Genomic DNA, 6553 nt, shown 5'->3' on the forward strand with positions numbered 1-6553 from the left:
AGTTAATTAAAGCTATTTTGCAAAATCCCTCATCTCTGGCTAGTCTCAGCCCTTCGTTAACCTCCGTCTCTCAGCACTTGGACCAATAACTGTGTGACAGTTCGCTGTGGAGTATATTAACTGACAGAAGTTATGTTTGTCACACCCTCACTCTCTGCGTCTCTCTGAGTCGGGAGTTCAAGAGAAGTTCATGTTTTCTGGATAGTTTTGGAGTGAGCTGACGAAAATGAGCAAAGCAGAGGAGAGCGCGGCGGAGCAGAGGTTAGTCAATTACAAGGCTCTCCTCTAGTAACAAACTTCTAACAAGCAAACCCTTGGCTCCGTGTGCGTGTGTTTGTGTGAGCGCGGGGGACAGGGAGAGAGGAGAGAGGGTGCGTGAGGCTGTCAATAAGCAGGGGTGTTTGTATGTTTTTTTGCATGTATGGACACATGGTTTGTGAGTGATTTTGTGTGAAATGTGGAAAGCAGGCAGGGCAGGACAAACAGTGCAAAGGACGGGACAGCTGTGCAATTACACCACAGGGAGCTGGGACAAATGACAGGGCTGCCAGTCAAACCATCGGTATTCCAGATCGATGGAATCTGTGATTGAAGTTTTGAAAAAGAGAAAGTTAAAAACAAAAAGTACACATATGAAAGCTGCTCTTCCCCCCCCCAAAACTTCATTTTTCCTTCTTCCTCCGAGTCCTTTTACCCAGGACACACTGACTGAAGCAACAATATCATATGACACAGTTTGGCTTTATCTTACAGCACAAGAGGGATAGCATTTTAAATCAGCAGGTAAATCAGCCATTCACTTTGTTGCTCTATAATAACTTTACCTCAATTTGTCGCGTGAAATATAAAACACACACCCGCACATGCTCCGCTACCCTGTAGATCTAATGTCTGGTGTGCCTTCCCGTGCCAGTAACACATGCATGTTATTAGAGCGGTCACAAAGTTGTTTCTCACTGTATCTGTGTTGCAATCCCCACGCTGAGGCCTCAGTGTGGTTCTAATCAATTAACCCATCATTGCGGGGAATGAAAATATCCCGGGGTTGTGAGAACTGGCTTTATTTTGGATGATCCTGATGATTCACAGAATGTACAGAGAACACATGCCTGAGGGGAAGTAAAACTTTGCTGAGGATCTTTTAACAAAAGAGGCACCAAAGTGGGATGCTGAACCGTCATGGATGCCCCCCTCTACCGCCCCGGTGAAAGGAAAAGAAAGCATTTCTCTGCTTATGTTTCAGAAGAAGGGAGAAAAGAGAGACAGTCATTGCTACCACAGCATTTTAATAATGCATCGCTTTTAATTAGTCATTCCATTTATTTTCTTCTTCAAACTTTGAAAGGGGCATCAAAGAAGAAAAACAAATAAACTAGAAGACAAAAAGAAAACAAAACTTGATTTTACAAATTTTTCCACCTTTCCATCATTTTTGGCTCCTGGAGGCAGGAGGAGGATCAGTATCTCACTTTTATAAGGTGTCCTGATGGTCTAAGGTGCATGTTTGATGATGATGTCCTGGATTTGAGCCCAGTTCAGGACTTTTGTACAACCTCTTCTTTCTTAAAATTTCTCTTTCTTTCCCAAGTCATTAAACTATCTAACAGACCCAGCAGAGGACCAGACCAAAGGACAAAATGCAAATGCATGTATGGATTTGTGCACATGCACACACACACTCACTCACCCAGTCTTTTGTTAAGAGGAATCAGAAGTGCTTGTTTTCCTTGCTGCCTGACTTATTCATAATGGGGATGATCAGAACATTTTTGCATGCTTTTATTGTATCGAAAAGTTGTTTTGTGCGTGACTGTGTGTGTGCATGCTTCTGGAATATGCGTTCAACTAGTGAGGTATGCAAGGTAGCAGGCACGGCTGATCCAAGAATGTGTTTACAACCCCTTATAGTTGCTTCAGAGCAAAATTGCTGTATGAAGAACAGTTGGATAATTACATGGGTTACTTAGCCAAAAATGTCAATAAAAGTCTCTTTCTCTTTCAGGCCCACATAAAAACTAATGCTCATATATGAGCACACACACACACACAAACAAGCATATAATCTAAGCATGAATGGTTACATTGGCTGAAAAGTTGAGCTGACTGAAACCAAGCCAAATGAAGGACATCTGTATTTTAAATGCTCTGCAAGTGCAAGTCATTTATGCTTGGTTTTCTTTTAATTCTTCATTTGATTTGATTTACTTCATTTTACTTTACTTGATATTCTTTTTTGGTCAGGATCATTATCACCACCAGTGCTTTCACTGCAGTCTGTCGGGCCCAGCAGGACAGAGGTGCAGTATTTCAGTTAGTCAACTTTCTACTCCAAGGACGCCATCTTGTGTTCAAAACCAAAAAGAACAGAGCATCTCTGTCCCCAATGTGTGCAGTGTATTACCCTGCTAACAGTGACAATCTCTGTATAAGTGTCTGTGAGCATGTTGTGCCGAGAGATTAATACATTCGTTATTGCTTTAAGATGCTTTGTACACTGATCACAGGTTGCCCATGCACACGTGCACACACTTTAGCTTGCTGGTTGTCTGCTTCCCATCAAGACTGTCCACGACTGTTGTTGTACAAACAGCCATGTTTATTGTCTCTGTCCTAAAGAGAAGGAGACCTGCCCTGCCTTCGCACAGGAACAGACGCTGAGCCAAAGAAGCCACAATAGACAGCAGGCCCCCCTCTGTCTCCCACCAACCTCTGGCCGCCATGTTTTCACAACCCAAGATAACAGAGAGAAGGAGAGGAGGGGGTCGAGAGAGTCAGTCACAGAGTTTGATAAATGACACAGTCATGAGTGAGACATGATGAAGAGAGAGAGAAAAAGATGAAGAGAGAGAGAGAGAGAGATATGGGACAGATACATGGAGATTTAGGGGAGTGGGGATGAGCAAAAGATAAATTCTGAGGTCATCTCAGTGTTTATCCACCCACAACAATCATGTGGGTCAGTGAATGTTTCTCCAGGCAGCAAGTGTTGTTTCACAATGTTGCAATGATGAGAAAAGCACTCGTATCATATGGTATATTTCTCAAGGAGGGAGGCAATTTTGCCAAAATACATTTTAAAATTAAACTACTCTAGCTGAGCTTTATCACCACAGCAATTTATCTGGGTTAGCTCACCTCGTGTTCAGGACCAATACTGTGCATGATAAGTCAAGTCATCCTGATGTGCTTTGTTGTACTGTAAATGTCACTGAAGGGTCCTGAGGCAAGCTATGTCTAAAATATGGAGATGTAATGCTGAGCACAAAATGGACTATTAAATCTCTTCACACTAGCAGCCTAGTTGGGTGGGCTGTGGAACTTAGGCAGCAGCTGAGCCATCACCTCCAGGGCCTGCATTAACTCATAAAGATCACTGTCTCTTCCAAACACACCGAGCCAAGGTGGAGGTCCTGTGTGTGTTCATGCGGATGTGTGCAAATGTGAGAATGTGCGTGACTCTATCTTGAAAGCATGATAAATTATACTTTTAGTGCATATTTCATCTATAAAAGAAGCAAGATTGCTTCATTTCACGGTTTGTATTAAACATGTTTCTCTGTGTGTGTCTGTCTCTCCCACTCCTATAATTACAGTCACTGGTATCAGATGAAACCCCACACAGAGTTGATCTCTAGATGTGCCCTTTGAGTAAGCAACATCTCACTGCTAGATTGATAGAGGATTGGAGGAGAGTTCACACAAATGGAGGAGCATTATAGTGTCAGGTTACCTCTAAGTTCTCTTTTTTCTCTCATTATCTTTCTCTCAGTCTTTCCCTCCTTTGCCTTTTTCCTCTGTTCATTAATAATTTTTACTCCCTTGTCGCTCATTTCCCTGCACTGGCCACTCATTTCTCATTTTTATATAATCTCATCCCTCCTGTCCATGCTCCAGCTCTCTCCTCGTTTTCCTTTAAGCGAACACACACACGCATGTAACAGGAAATACATGGTAAATAAAAGCAGCAGACCACCAAGACTCCATTGTAGGAGTTAAGCAATAGCAGGACCCTATTTATCTGGCTGATCTACGGAAATGACTGTCTGCAGTGTAGCACTATAGATCTATTTACTGTGGCAACCCTTCATTAATGCTTAGTGTGAGGCTGTGTGTGTGAGTGTGCACTTAAGAGTCATTGTAGGTGGGTACAAAACTCATCTCTAATATGGACAACGTTAAATTCCTCAAACACTATTTCATTTTCACAGAGGGACACATGGAAAAATACACCCAATCTAACCTGGCCGTGCACTTCCACAGGCATACACACACACACACACACACACACACTGACTGACAAAGACAGACACATGCAGCCACATGCACACAGATGTCGACAGGCAACTGTATTTATACCAATGCTCGAATAAATCTATCTGCTCACTTGTCTATTTTCTCTGGCTTTGCTCATGCAGCACTGAATGCCTGTACAGAACACAGGACAGACAGAGGGAGAGGAGAGGAGAGGAGAGGAGAGGAGAGGAGAGGAGAATAGAGGAGAGGAGAGGAGAGAGGAGAGGAGGGCAGTAGGTGCCCCATGGCATTTTCCTGCTCTTTGGCCTATTTCTCCATGCCTTAAACACAACTGCTGGCCCAACTCTGCTACACACCACCCTGCAACAAATTCCTGGAAAATATGAACTTGTGTCAACTTGTACAGCTCAAACTAATACATGCCCACTTTCTTTTTTTCCTTCACTCGTCTGTTCATTTCTACAGCATAAATAGCTCAAAACAACACCTCTTTTTGCTGAGTGGCAAAAAGAAGATAATCGAGGCAGAGGTGCGGAAAGGATCTAGTTTAGTGAAAATTATCACTAAAATGACAACCTGAGTTGACCCTATAGATATAAAGCATGTAATCCTCACACAATGTCTGGAAGAACTCCAGAAGGAAAAAGTGATATAATCTGTTATTGCATTAGCCTATAAATGTTTAATATTTACTTTAATTCTGACAGATTGAAGTCTCCATGCTGCTTCTTCTTGCAGGATACAGCATTTAGTATGAAAGGTTTGATGTGGAATATTTCTGGTCTTAAAGCCACATTTAAAGTTTAAACTACCACCTGCATTTACCCTAACACCAAGAAACTTAATAAGATAAACTACCTGTTTTTAGTTTTGTTTTTTCTTGTGTGAAACATACATTTAATTAATTCCATGAACCTGAATATGTAAAATTATTAATGTGTCCATATATAAATACATCACATCACGTCTCATGTAAATCCGCTTCTGCACATGACAAGAATGAGATTAAATAGGACCATGAATGTTTTACTTTTTTATTTGAATAGTGTTTTGAATGTGAGTCACAAATTGTAGTTTTATGCTAAATGGAAATGCAACAAAACATCCAGATATGAAATGATTTCTGTAGAATGCAAAAAAAACGAAGAGCATAGCAAAACGTGAAGCAAACATGATAAACTGTCTTTAAATAAACAACAAATAAATGGACTCTGTCACATCTGGGAACAGGTAAGTTATCTGACTTCTGCAGTTCCATTATTTCTGATGATTACAAACATCCCGAGACTTGACGTAGACAGAGTTACAGCCACAACAATGAACTGAAAAGCATGTTATCAAGGCTGCCATGAAGATTCATTCATTGTGTGCCAGAAAAAAATGCTAATTTTAAAAACGTGCTGTTTAGAGAAATACTCTGTAATGCTCAATCACCGCAGTAGTGATCATGCTAAAAATGATGCAATGTGAAATGGTAAGATTGCACAAGCTAACTGTTGAATATTAACTTTGGGGCATCGTTCATACAAATGGATTTAGGATTTTGTTTTCATTTGAAAAACAAACTGACTACAGTTTCTTAAATGTGAGCATAACCACTAACATCTACTGCCCTTTATACAGAGTTTTTGAATGATGGATACATTAAAATTATGCTGGTCTGGTTGAAATGTTCCCAAACTAAGCTGTACACAGGTTTCACTTGTATATTGATACTGTCCACATAACAGCCATCCTAGAGCTTGTAACTTACCAAGATGGTCAATTTGATTTTGGCAGCGCAAAAAGCTGTCATACGGCAAATAATAGCAGAGAAAGTAATAATGCAACTTTGGGAACAGCCAAATCAGACTCATGATAGCTTTCTGAAACATAAGCACCACCAACAGATCAAATAAGGACAATTCTGAATCTTCAAGGCCAACATAAGATCTTACCTGAACACTCACTCAAAGACAAACAGCTTTAACAAGAAGAGGAAATGTAATGTTATAGTTCAGCATACTTTCTCTACATTGTCTGGTAATAAAACTTAAGTGTAAATGAGATGACATGATTTATGGTTTATAGGAAACATACTTCCCTTGAGGAAGAACAACAAATGAAAGATCTTGTCTGCCTCACACAGAGACAGAGAGTCAAAGAGCAGTGTGCTTTTAATAACGAACATAACGCAGTTTAACGTCAGACAACAACATAAGGATACTGTATATAAAAGGTACTGTCAACTGAAGGATACGGTGATAACTGGCCAACCTGCACAAATACATACTCAACACTTTCTCTCTCACCTTAACAC

This window comes from Pempheris klunzingeri, chromosome 10, assembly GCF_042242105.1.
Source record: "Pempheris klunzingeri isolate RE-2024b chromosome 10, fPemKlu1.hap1, whole genome shotgun sequence".
NCBI classification, from domain to species: Eukaryota; Metazoa; Chordata; class Actinopteri; order Acropomatiformes; family Pempheridae; genus Pempheris; species Pempheris klunzingeri.